Source organism: Carassius carassius, chromosome 18 (assembly GCF_963082965.1).
Source record: "Carassius carassius chromosome 18, fCarCar2.1, whole genome shotgun sequence".
NCBI classification, from domain to species: domain Eukaryota; kingdom Metazoa; phylum Chordata; class Actinopteri; order Cypriniformes; family Cyprinidae; genus Carassius; species Carassius carassius.
Window position 1 is genome coordinate 15,088,127 of NC_081772.1, and position 14,005 is coordinate 15,102,131.

General features: G+C 40.4%; 1 protein-coding gene across 2 annotated transcripts in view; it reads left to right on the plus strand.

The window, feature by feature from the left end:
• Positions 1–14,005, plus strand: part of LOC132092510 (transcription regulator protein BACH2-like) — a 92,175-nt gene that overhangs the window by 14,663 nt on the left and 63,507 nt on the right. The gene's annotated exons all lie outside the window — the stretch shown is intronic.

Genomic DNA, 14,005 nt, shown 5'->3' on the forward strand with positions numbered 1-14,005 from the left:
TTGTTATTCAGCCTAGAAAGTTCTTAGGTATGACATGTTGGAGTGCAGATTTATAGGCATGATGCAGGCCAGAAAGACACAATCCCATGATTTTTGCTTGAGGAGAAGAACTTATCCAGATCTTCTGATGTTGTCAGTGTCAGCCATGCCACACCAATAAACTGACAAAATGTGGAATCCAGATGTTTGAGACCACTAGTCAAAATGCTTCTGTTCTGATTTTTTTCTAATTAAATACAAAATGTTTCAGAGCAAATTATATGAAAAGTATAACAATTTGAGTGAAAAGTTGACATTAAAAAATGAAGACGAATTTCTAGAGCACATTTAAGCACAAAACAAGGCTGACCAAAGTGCTGCACAACAACAATATATAACGAGGAGAAAATCAGTAAACAAATAAAAACGCTTTTAAAACCCATACAACAACAAAAGCAGAATAAAACAATTCAAAGGCACATATTACTACATGCTGAAAGCCAGAGAGAAAAGATGTGTTTTAAGATCTTAAACTCCGATAAAGTGGAAGCCATTCTGATGTGAACTGGAGAATTAGTCCGATCCTCAGATCTTAGTCCACTCGTCGAAGAGGGGGTGGAGTAAGTCAGACAAATAAGATGGAGCTAGATTGTAGTAACAAGATTTTAAACTCAATTCAATAGTGAACTGGCAGCCAATGCAATGATCGCAAGAGGGGAGTGTCATGATCAAACTTTTTACACCCCTTCAAGAATCTAGCTGCTGCATTTTGAACTACTTGTAACTGAGAAATTTGGGACTTTGATATACCGAAATAGAAGGCGTTGCAATAATCCAGCAGAGGCATAATAAAGGCATGGATAGCAGTTTCTAGAGAGCTTTTTTAGAGAAATGACTTGATTTTAAAAAAGATACACAATTAGCTTGGTGTACGCTGGCGCGTTTGGCTGCCACTGCCGCTGCTCACTGGGACTAGAGCCCTCATTTGGATTATTTTATACCAATCAAAGTTTGACCAACCCCTCTGAAAGGACCTGAAAAGCCCTCTTTCATCGCTTTCACGAACTTGATTTGGAGTTATTTGGATTTGTTATACCAATCACAGTTTGACCAACCTGAAAATCCCTGTATCTCCGTTTCCACAAACTTCCATGAACTTGACTGGAGTCCACCGTGAGAGGTTTTCTTGACGGCTGCTCCATGATCTGGGCTGTCCTCCTGTATCTGACTGTTTTCCGTCTGTGGGACTTGTGCACGGCGCTGGCTCGCATAAGCGGGCTATCGGCAGACAGGCTGCCTTGTCGGCCAGCGGTTTGCGAGGCTGCGTTGCATTCGTCCTTGTTTGGCATGGCGTTCAGTTATTCCTCTTCACAATTCCGTGGACTCAACCCTGCATTCACTCCTGGACTTAACATCTCCATTGTAAATAAACTCAGAGTTCTGTGTCGCTCCCGTTATGTCCATCGGAGTACACGCAGATGCTTTGTTTACCATCAGCAGCCTGAGCACTGCATTCCGTCGATCTGGACACGTCATCAGAGCGCTGCCACCAAGAGGCTGTTTCATTCCAAGCAGGACAGAAAACGCGGAGTGGATCACAGCCTACTCCGGCCCCTACAGAGACATTCTGTTATCACAAATCCAGCGTCCCCTGTGAAAATTGAATTTTTAAATGCACAATCCCTTAACAACAAGGCATCTTTTATTCATGACCATATAATCAACAAGCAGATACACTTCATGTGCCTAGTTGAAACCTGGCAACAACCAGAAGTTTATTCTAGTCTCAATGAAGCCTGTCCCTCTGGCTACACCTACCTCAGCAAGGCCCGCACCACTGGCCGAGGTGGTGGCCTTGCCGTTGTGCACCGGGTAGATTTTGAGTTGTCCTCCCTTTCCCTGCCTGTCCATTCCTCTTTTGAATGCCTTGCATTCAAATGTAAACCGCCACTTTCCACTACAATGCTTCTGATTTACCGGCCTCCAAAACCGAATCCAGCTTTCATTTCCGAGATGTATGATCTTCTCACCACACTTTACACAACCCCAGGGAATATCATCATACTTGGTGATTTTAATATTCATGTAAACGACTCTTCTTCCTACTCTGTAGCTGAATTTAATAATCTTCTTGACAGTCTTAATTTCACCCAACATGTCAATGTCCCAACACACTCCAGAGGCCACACTCTTGATTTGTTGATCACCAACTCTACCTCCATCACCAATCTCTCTGTGCACGATCTGGGCGTGTCAGACCATAAGGCCATCACATTGGAGTTACCCACTCTGTTCCCCATCAGTAAGCCCAGCAGAAAAATCTGTTTTAGGAACCTTAAAAATATCAACCCAGTCACCCTGACTACTGACCTCTGCCATCTCTTTGCTGCAAACCCCCTTTCAGTCACTAATTCTGTGGATCTCTACAATTCATCACTCAGCTCACTTCTGGACCGCCATGCCCCAGTCAAGTCCAGAACCGTCACCTTCACATGCTCAGCCCCCTGGTACACCAAGGAGCTGCGGCTACAAAAGAGAACAGGGCGTATCCTCGAACGGCGTTTCAAGGACTCAGGACTCGCTGTTCACAAGCTAGCCTACCGGGAACATCAGAAGGCCTAAAGCAAGTCCCTCAGTGACACACGGTCCCGGTTCTACTCCCACATAATCAACAATAGCCCTGGAAACTCCAAGCAACTTTTCTCAACTGTAAATCATCTCCTCAAACCCCAGACTCCCCTATACTTCGATAATATGCAGGAGCGGTGCAACAGCTTCATCCGATTCTTTAAAACAAAAGTAGGAAAGATACGCTCCATTCTCTCCAGCCCCCCCACTGTATCTGCTTCCCCGCCTTCCCTCCCCCCCCTTCTTCACCCTAGTTTTTCTACCCCACCCCCCCCCCCCCAGTAATATCCACTGACCCTCAATCTGGGACTACCCAGCTCCTCTGCTGTTTCAAGGATATCACTCAGCATGAAATTGAAGTCCTGCTAAGGAAGATGAAGCCATCCACCTGTGACCTGGATCCATTTCCCTCAGCCCTGATAAAAAGTCACTCTTCTGCAATAAGTCCCTAATCACCAATATCATCAATCAGTCTCTTCGGTCCGGCCATGTCCCCACGTCTCTGAAAAAAGCGGTCATCAAGCCACTACTCAAAAAGCCCAGCCTTGATCCAGAAGTTCCTGCTAACTACCGCCCCATCTCCAACCTCCCTTTCCTGTCAAAGGTGTTGGAAAAGGTAGTTTCCGACCAACTCCACAACCATCTCATAACTAACAGTCTTTATGAGAAGTTCCAGTCTGGTTTTCGCTCTGGCCACAGTACAGAAACTGCCTTGGTCAGAGTCACTAATGACCTACTGATGACGGCTGATGCTGGATCTCCATCACTTCTCATCCTTCTCGACCTCACTGCAGCATTTGACACCGTGGATCACCATATCCTTCTACACCGCCTCCACTCCTCTATTGGACTCTCTGATACTACCTTGGCTTGGTTTACATCATATCTCATGGACAGAACAGAGTATGTTTCCCTGGGTGGTGCTAAATCGGACACACACTCTGTCACTTGTGGTGTCCCTCAAGGATCAGTCCTTGGCCCCACCCTCTTCGCACTGTACATGCTCCCCCTTGGTTATGTCATCAGCCGGCATGGAATATCTTTCCATTGCTACGCTGATGACACTCAACTCTACATTAAAACAAACCCAAGCCCCTCTGCAGCCCTCTCCACAATTTCCACCTGCCTGGAGGAGATAAAGGCGTGGATGACGGCTAACTTTCTGCAACTCAATAGCTCAAAAACGGAAGCCATTCTTGTTGGCACTCCACATCAGACCCGGTCATCCACCATCACCAGCATCACCTTCTCCGGCCATGACATCCATCTTTCATCCTCAGTCACAAACCTTGGTGTTAGAATGGATCCTCACTTGACCTATGAGGCCTACATAAAACAGCTATGCAAAACCTCATTCTTTCACCTCAGGAATATTGCAAAACTTCGTCCCATACTCACTCTCCCTGATGCAGAAAAACTTGTCCACGCCTTTGTATCCTCCAGGCTGGACTACTGCAACGCACTCCTCATCGGGATCCCAAGTAAGAACATCCAGCAGTTGCAATACATTCAGAACTGTGCTGCGAGGATCCTGATGGGGGTGCGGAAGTACCACCACATCACACCCATCCTAAAATCCCTCCACTGGCTTCCTGTCCAGTACAGGATTGAATTCAAAGTTTCCCTTCTGACCCACCAGTGCCTCCATGGAACTGCCCCCTTATATCTCAAACAACTCATCACCCCCCTTTCCTCCTCACGCCATCTCCGCTCTGGACAGGCCTACCTCCTCCAGCCTCCGAGGACTAGGCTTCGAACTATGGGCGATCGCGCCTTCTGTTCAGCTTCACCCAGTCTGTGGAATGCTCTCCCTGTCCATCTAAGGGCCCCACAAACTGTTGACTCTTTTAAAAAAGGACTTAAAACCCATCTTTTTAGAAAAGCCTATGGCTAAAAGTGCTATTTTTATGTCTTTGTTTTCTTTTTACGCTAATTTTAAAGTTTATAGTATATAGTTTGTTGTTTTATGTGCATTGTAGCACTTTGAGGTCATTGAATTGATGTAAAGTGCGTTACAAATAAAATTTATTATTATTATTATTATTATTATTTTAGAAAGGGAGCGAAGATAGAACCTATTACAGCACTAATTTGTTCATCAAATTTTAAAGACTTATCAAACACCACACCCAGATTTTGAGCTTCAGTGGAAGAACATCTGACCATCTGGAAAAAGAGTAACATGGATCCATTTCTTCTTTGATAAGTGTCCTAGAAATTCATTTTTCATCGTTTTACGGCATTGCATTGCTTTCTTTAAAGTCACTTTAAAAAACTAAAGTAACGACAGATCTTTTCTTCTGTGTACATCCAAGTGTAATGGATTTTCAAAAAAGATTGGATTATAAGATGTAGGCGTTGCTTGCGAGCTTGAAGGGCAGGGTTTAAGGGGACTAAATGATTGGAGAAGTCTGGTATTCATCACCAGAGAGAAGTCGTTTTCACAGGAAGCTCGGATTTGAATGCCATGAAAAACATGTTGGCTTTAAAGCACATAGATTGATTTTGTACATTTAAGTTATGTCATGCAAACTTTTTTGCCATATTCAAAAATGTATCATTTGCTATGTTTTATTTAAAAAGTCTGTAATTAGTGACATGGCAAGTTTACTGTATATCCTCCATATACGGCTATCATCTGTATCTGTCTTCAGTTCTTCCTCAGAGCGTGTGCACACTGTGAGGCAGCGATCTGTCCCATTCCCAGCATGCTTTTATGCATGTGCAGCATGGGGTGAAGCCAATGAAAGAGGACATTGTTTGTGTTCGTAGTGAGGCATGTTGCATGCACTTATAACTCTTGAGTGGGTGAAGTTTCCCCCATCATGCACCAGGAATGCCTTTGAATGACTGGATTGTGTGGAAGGGAAAAGTAGCAGGCGTTCAACACTTTTGTTTTTATTTTTCGCTCACCCATCACTGTCTCAAACTCAGCGACACCTTTACTTAGCCTTATTAAAGGAATCATTCAAACAAACAAAAAAAGAAAATTGTCATCATTTACTCACATTGTTCCAAACCTGTAATGCGTTCTTTCTTCTGCGGAACACAAAAGAAGATATTTTGTGCATATAATGAAAGTCATTGGGGTCCAACACAACATTGGACCCCATTGACTTTCATTTTATGGTCACAACATTTGATGGTGAATCGAAGATTTTTTTTGGGTGAACTATCCCTTTAAGTAGTGTAACCGGGGAATATAACTCACTTTACGACTTTATGTGTTTTGCATTAAGCCAGCTAACAAAGTGGATGGAGGAAAAAGAACATAAAGGAAAGATTGATTGGAGTATGTTGTAATGTCATGGATTAAGATGCCCGGCGCAGCTGCATCAAGGCCGGACCGTACAGTGGTGTGTGTCTCATTCTCTCCCATGTCCGAGAGCAATGACTCGTTAAAATGTATGACTCAGAACAGCTTGTTTGTGAGCAGACCACCTCCAGAGTTTGATTCACATGCTTCAGCTATTGATTCAAGTCTTCCGCTTGTGCCTAACAAAGAAAACAAATGGCTTTCACCTCTCTCTCTCCATCTCATGCATTCTTTTCACTCAAAGGGCATTGATTAATGAAACCACACAAGTAAAGAGTCCCGATGCCATGGGGGGAGCTCTCGGCTCTCAGTGGAGCAATGTTTCTCAGGTCTGATAAACGAGTGGATTGATGCAAATATGAAAACAAAGAGTTTAAGATTTTTCTAAACATGCTCGTTTGTTTTCCCTGAGTCTCAGAGGAGAGTTCGCTCTCTGTGAGTTTTGGCACTTACGTCATGGAATTCAGCAAGGGAAACCTTATGTGGGAAATCAGTCGGTAAGAATTTCCAAATATTAAATGACACAAAATTGCCTATTGATTTCATAATAGGAGCGCGAGCGAACATTTCGTCATATCCTAATGAATGAATTACAATCCCACCCTTCAGTGACACCCTGAGGGGTTACATGGGTTACTTAAGGTGCTTTTTAATATGACCGGTAAACCTTTGGAAATTACTGATGCATTCAGTTTGTAAATGACCATTTTGTGTTGGCTTGCATAGCTTCTTTTCAGCCAAACCCTTTAGTTCTTTTATAAATCTCAAATGCGACACCGGCCACTGAGTTCATTTTACTGCCCCGTGAGAAACTTCTGGCTATGACACCATCTCCTGTTCTGGGTGTGTTTGGGTTCGAGGAGTCTCCTCTGTGTCAAAGAGCTGCATGTTCAGGCATCCTCTGACGCTCCAAGCGGTAAGGAGAGCACAAAGTGAAAGGTCATGGAGAACGTTTGAGAGAGAGAGGCTATTTTTAACCCTGCTGTATCATGTATCACCTCCTACCATGAGATTAGGTGAGGGAAGATATTTCAGGGAGCTCTTGGGTAGCCATTTAGGCCAGGTGAAACCAGGTGCAGTTTTCGGCTAATTGGCTTTCTGAAGAAGAAAAACCCATATAAGTTGTTATCAAGAGGGTACAGGGTGGTCAGTGCCACTTATCTGGTCTGTTGCTAGTCAGTGTTTCACACATTAACTTTGTGAGTGGCAGTGGATGGAGTGTTTACCACAGCTGTAGTCACAGATGGTACAGTACAGTAGCCTTGCAGTGCTCTGAAGCTGGCGAAACATATGGTAAATAGATGAGGAATGCTTTGCTTATGCCTGCGAGGGTATGAGCAAATGTATTTTGGGATGACATTGGAGGACATGCGCTCAAGACTTCGCTAGAGAGGACTCTGACCTGAGAAAGATGACACTGAATCCTTCTCACCTCCTCTCTTTTATTTGCTTTCCTTTGTAGGTGTCTCTTTCTTTCCTTTTGGTCTGTGGGAATGGCCTAATTTTCATGTTTTCCCATCATGCAGCCTTTCTCGCCCTGTTTCGCCCACATGGGTGTTGTATAGAGACATCCAGCAGAGTACAGTAAATTTATTGAAAGCCGATTTCTGTACCAAGTTATTACATATTTACAATGTTGCTACACTTCAGAAGGAAACACATGTTGACCTTTCGTGACAATAGTGGGGCATGTTGTCATGTCATATGGAGCAAGTTGTCACACTTATGCTCAGTGAATTTCTTATCAGTATCAATATTAGACAGATGTTTTGTGTCCCTTTCGTCTCTCTTTTTCTCTCCTTGGTGCTTTCTCACTGTCTGGACTTTGGGAAAAGGGGGGACGTTTGTTTCTAGAATGCACTTCCACGCTTGGCATCAGAACATCTTTGTTCGAAAGCGAGGGAAGAAGGTCCGGAGTTGCCGCCAAGGGTTATCGTGGAGTGTTTTCTTTTTTGTTTTGTTTTTTGGATGGGGTAGGGGGTAAAGCTGCAGAAAAGTTCATTCATTTATTCGTCCACCCGTCATGGGCCTCCACTTTCTTTTATTTTTAGCCAAATCCATCAGACTTGACAAGCGGGAAATTTGAGCCAGTGCGGGGCAATGCTCCAGAACCCCCCACTCCACACCGTCATTCTTCTCCCGCTCCCTCCCTCTCCATGCCCACACTCACTTTCCCTCTCCCCCCTGGGAAAAACAGAGCAGAGTTGAGGCTGGATTCAGACTGCCAGAGATGTTGAGTCATGTGAGTCCGTGTACACAGATACAACGCTACTTTATACTGATAGAGGGAGGAAGAGGGGGGACACATATTATATTTATATATATATTTATATTTATATATCTGTTTGCTAGGTTTTTTTTTTAGGTTTTAAGCATAAATCTAATAAATGTTCTAAAAAAATAATTTGGGGAAAAGAAATAAAATAAAACAATTATAAATAATAGAATTAAGCATAAATCTAACACACTTTCCTAAAAAATGATATATATATAAAAAAAATAAAACAAAATGGTTTAAATCATAAATCTAACTATTGTCTTAAAAATAACAAAACATTTCGGAAAATAAAATGAAATTTCAGCATAAATCTAAAAGAAATTCTAAAAGTAAATTAATTGAAATTATTTATAAAGATACAAATAAATAAAATAAAATACTGCAATTTCAGTAAATGTATCTGTTTTAAGGATTGTTTTAAATATGTTTACTGGGAAAACACCAGACACATTTATTTCAGACAGTGCAGATGAAGTCAAGGGGTGGTTCTGTGATTAGGGTTGAGAGAGTTCCTCTGGTTCTTTTATAAGGTAATGTCTGGTGACTCTAGATTTATTTTAACCCACAGCAGGCAGATGGAGAGCAGGGGGGGGGCGAGGTGCCTGCCAGCTTCCTCTCTACCCATCTCCCTTTCTCTTGTCCTGCCTGCCTGCCCAGTCCAGCATTTGCAGCAGACAAGAACATAGCAGTAAAGTAAAGCCAGAACAAGCCGAAAAGCACACACACATTAAAAGGCAAGTGCCAGCCTTGAGTTTGACCTATTAACCTGCATGTTAATGTCTGACTGCTTCTCTTCTGGCTGTGAAGTGTTTACATGCAATCTAGACAGAGACTCCAGTTCTGCTCTAAAGCAGCATGTTTTGAGTTGGTGCCCACTACACTTGGTTATCTTTTGCATTATGCAAGGGCCATACCGTATTATGTTTCTCTTAAGATATATGGTGGAAAGGAGGTGAGTGTGTGTTTGCACACGTGTCTGTGTGCGTGTGAGAGAGACGGGTTTCACTGCTCAGTCCTGTTTGAATACGCTTGAATTGGAAAGCAGACTGATGGGAATTAGAACATGTGGAATGTTAAGAGTAACAGATAGGATAGAGAAAGAAATGGTAATGAAAGGATACATATTAACTGCTTAAAAGACTAGTTTAGACTAGAAGTTATTTCCTTGGTTATTGCTGGTTTGGTACTGTTGACGCTGGTGAACCTAACAGAGATAAAGCTGGTTTAGTTTTGTTTACTTTTTACACAACACTGTGTTTATAAATTTTAGAAACATTTAACATTAAACATAAAATAAAAATAATAACAAGAAAATAAAAATATTTAATTGTTTATTTTGTTATTTGTTTCTTTTTCAATTTATAATTTTTTCTGTTTATTCATTTATTTGTTTTTTTTTATCTGTATTTGTTTTTGTTTTATCTTTCTATTTATTTAGTTCTTTTTCAATTTGGTTTTCAGTTTTTTATTTAGTTGTTTGTTATCTGTTTGTTTATTTGTTCTGTTTATTTATTGTTTTTATTTATTTTACTGCTTATTTGATCTTATTTATTTTTGTTTATTTCTGTTTTTCATTTATATTTTTGTTTGTTTTTTATCTGTTTATTTATTTTTTGTTTATATATTGTTTTTTTTAGTTCTTTTTAGCTTATTTGTTTTAGTTTTTTATATGTATTTTTAACCAACCAATTATTTTGAATAAGTACAGTTTACATGTATCCATTTAGCAGGCACTTTTATTTATTAAGTTACAAAAAAGGAAATGCAGCTTCACAACTAACTATTGATGAGTTAGTCAACAATTGACTTATGCGCTGATTCAACAAAACTAATGTCTGAAACGTAGTGAAATCTTGAAAAGTTTGTGGGAGACCCCATTCCACCCCCCTTAAAAAATAATAAATATAAAAACCACCCCAAACCAGTTTGCATGAATTGCATTTGTATTAAAGTATTTGCATGAATTTCAGCTCATGTATTTCTCAGAACAGCATATCTTTAGTATGTGGGACATGAACGTGTAACATCTGTGCCCCGCTCCATCCCTCCAGTGTTGTCAGAGCTATTCTCATTCACAGCACCTCTCAAATCTAATTTGACTATTATGGTGTCAGCATCAGTGCTGCCTGTCAGCCCGGGGCAGGGATCAGACCATGGTTAAGTACAAGCTTCAGCAGGCGCTGGCACGGTCCTGCTGAACCCTCAGTTATCGGTCTGTTTCTACATCCCATTCCTCTCCACTACATCTCATCCAGTGTGACATCACTGCACAGGCTGCTGCCACATCAGAATGTGTGTGAACATGCTGTCTGATTCTAATGTACTTTTTTAGTTGTTTTTACAGGCATCTTTTGAGCATCCGACCATGAGCATTGCATTTTGAAGATTGACTATCAAGAAAACTTTAAAATATGGTTTATACAAATGTGTCTTGAGGCGCCAGAGTTCTTATCCATTGCTCTGCACTCTTTTTTATTGTTTTTAAGACTTGCAAACTTACAAATGTTATTTTATTATTATTTTATTATTTTATTTTATTTTATTTGACCAAGTCATAAACAGTGAAACGCACCCTCTAGTAGATTATTTTATTATATAACAATGGGTTTTAACCCATTTAAAACAACAGTTTATTTTTATTTTTATTTATTTTTACAAATGTTTTCTTATTTCCAAATTTCCAGTACCTCTAACCTTAATTCTCATCATTTTATTTTATTTTATTTTCCATGCTCTTTCACACCTATTGATCAGGTCTCTTGCTGTCATTGGGATTCAGTTAGATAGTGTTTGATTGAGTGGGTCTTGTAAAGCCTGTTGTTAGCGGCCAGCTCTCCAATCATTTATCCCACTCTTGCTGTATTTGTCGGTGAGGTCCTAAAGAAGCAGAAAAGCTAGTGAGGTGCTTTATAATGTATGTGTCAAAAAAAAAAAATCTGGTTTCAGCTGTGTGTTGCTGAATGACAAATATCCACATAATGAACTCCTGCGCTCTGTTTCAAAGGGAAAACCCCTCTGGGGTTCAAACAGGTCCAGACATTGTAATTCCTTTCTACAGCTTGATGGCTGCCATTTTACATCAATATATTCACCATTTAATATGCACTTGTTGCATAATGTCTTAGCTGAAGTGCCCATGCTAAACATCACCTGAGGCATATTAAATCCCACCATGTGCTGAAAAACTGAAAGTTGAGTGAATTCCCAGGGGAAGCTATTAATGTCTCTGGGGCTTGACCGATGTGTGAGGGACAGAAGCCTCAACAGCACATGAAATGTAAAGGAAAGCCTACATAACATAATTCACATCATTGGAAACATAAGTATACAAACTATATCCTTTTTTTCACCTGATCTATATTATTTAAGAATGCATTTTTGACTGTAATGAAGCACACAGCTTCATAAAAGCATTAATGTTGTCGTCACCAATGCTGTAAGTTTGAAAGGCTTTCTTTTCACGCTGTGAAGTCACGATTGCCATGGTTACCGCTATAATGGGTAACTGGAAGCTGAACATATTTGACTGGTTGCAAAGCCTTGCTTTTGTCACTGCATGCAGTTTGCTTCCTACGTGAGTAACACAGAGTTATTCACCGTTCCTTTTGATATTGATCTTAATTGTGAATTTTGTGAATCAGGCATCAGGTGAATGAACCATTGCAGGTAGATAGTAGTATTCACATGTGTGTTTTTTATATATAGCACCCATTGAGAAATATCCACTGTTGCAATGACTCAAGTCCAGACCTATTGACTGAGAGCTGAGCTGAATACTAAGGCCTGATTGCCCTTCACAGAGCCATCTGAGGAATGTGGATTTGTCAATAGTCTAAGATGGCCGGCTCCACTATTGTGGACTTAATCTAAGCTAAATCTGCTTTAATCAATGACTTTTGAAAATGCAACTTTTTTGAAGCTTTGGTTTACAGTGTGCAATATAACATGTGTTCATGTTTCGCGTGTAAAAAAACACAGTATTTTTCACACAATTCACCTATCTGTATACCGCTGTTTTCACTGTCACAAAAACGGGCTGATGATAACTTCCCTGTTCTATAAAGTCCCTCCTTGAGAAATACGTGACGAGTTCTGACTGTGCCAGCGGTTCCTGTGTTGTGATTCGACAGCAGCTTAGAGCAGGCTGACCTCCTGGTGGTCAGGAGTGGGCAGGAGCATGTGCTGGAGCTGTACTTATAATCACAGGAGCGTTTTTACTGACGAGATGCGCATGAAAATTGCATTAGTTTTTTTGCACAGCCCTAACATCTAGTTAACAAAGCTAAACAACGTTGCCCTTTGTGTAGCAAGTTACAGAAACTGTTAATCGCACCAATTTAAATAATAAAATACACTTACCGGTTGTGGTCCATAAACAACGCCTTCTCCAGACAAAGAGGGAACTGCTCCATCTTTCAAGAATAATCTTTGTGCGAATCCGGCATTAAACTGATTGAGATTGAGGAAGCTGTCCTCAGCAAAATGTGCTGCACATAGTTTTACATGTGGATTATAATTTTCGGGAACCGAGTTAAACATAAATTGTAACCATTAATCTCCAAGTACAGCGTCCCTGGGAAGCCCAAACAAAGATGATTGGACTCAGAGATGAAAATAACAGCGTTTCAACGATATGACAAACACAAACGCAGCTCTTCCTCTTCTCCGTCGGAGCACAACAAGGCCACGCCCCCTTTTTGTGTATTGATGTGGCCGGAGGTTAGTCAAAAAAACTGTTTTAGTGACGTCATTACTGCAGGAACTAGAGGGATGTAGTCCAAACGGGTTGTTTTTTGTAAGCAAATTCTTTTAAATAAAATATCTCGCTTGGCATTGAACTTTGAGCTTTAGAATTTTACAGATATTATTTATACTCTAACAACAACATTACACACTAACTAAAGTTTAAAACATGGGATCACGAAGAAGGGGACCTTTAAGATTAAATCCTGTAATCATGTGACAGGACGGAGATTATGTTGAGTTAAGTGTGAGATATAACAATAAGAAGCACTATTAATAAGGTTTGAGTGAGGTGAATAAATGATCCCTGCTCTGTTTGTGTTACCCAGCACTTTTGACAACAGGAGGATTGTTGCAGGAACGCTCTCAAAAATAAATAAGAAAGAAATAAACCCTCCCTATTGTCTTCCATCTGGCAGAGGTGATAAGCTGAAGTTTGGCAGATGGTGTCATGGCTAGGTTGCCCATAGCTTTGGGGGTAATCTACACATACTTCCTTACAAGGCCAGTTGGATCAGTGTGTTCTGTTAGCAGAGCTCATCACTATTCCTGCACTCACAGGATTTCACAGAAAGCTCTGTTGATTTGTCCTGTAATTCCAGTTAAAATACTAAACAACCTTTAAACAAGAGACAGTTATTTGAGAAGCAAGAATATGAAAGATTATTATATTTTAATACATATCTTCATAAAAACAAAAATGTTATCATATTAATTACAAAACTATACAAGCAAGTCTATTATATAACGTTTGGGGTCAGGAAGATAAAAAAAAAAAGTTTTTGAAAGAAGCTAAAATAATGGTTTTCTATTTTAATATATTTTAACCCAAATTTGCTATGATATTTTCTCTGAATATGTCCTAATAACATAATTATTTGTTTTAAGCATAATTGGATCATTCTATTGGCAATGACCAGATCGTTTAGTGTTTTCGCAGAATTGCTGCATGTCAGTTCACAAAAAATCGTATTACATATTTCTGGCAGAATTTTTGTTTTTTCATTGACTTCATTGAGCAGAATTCCACAGATGTTCCCTCACAATCAATGTAGAAATTC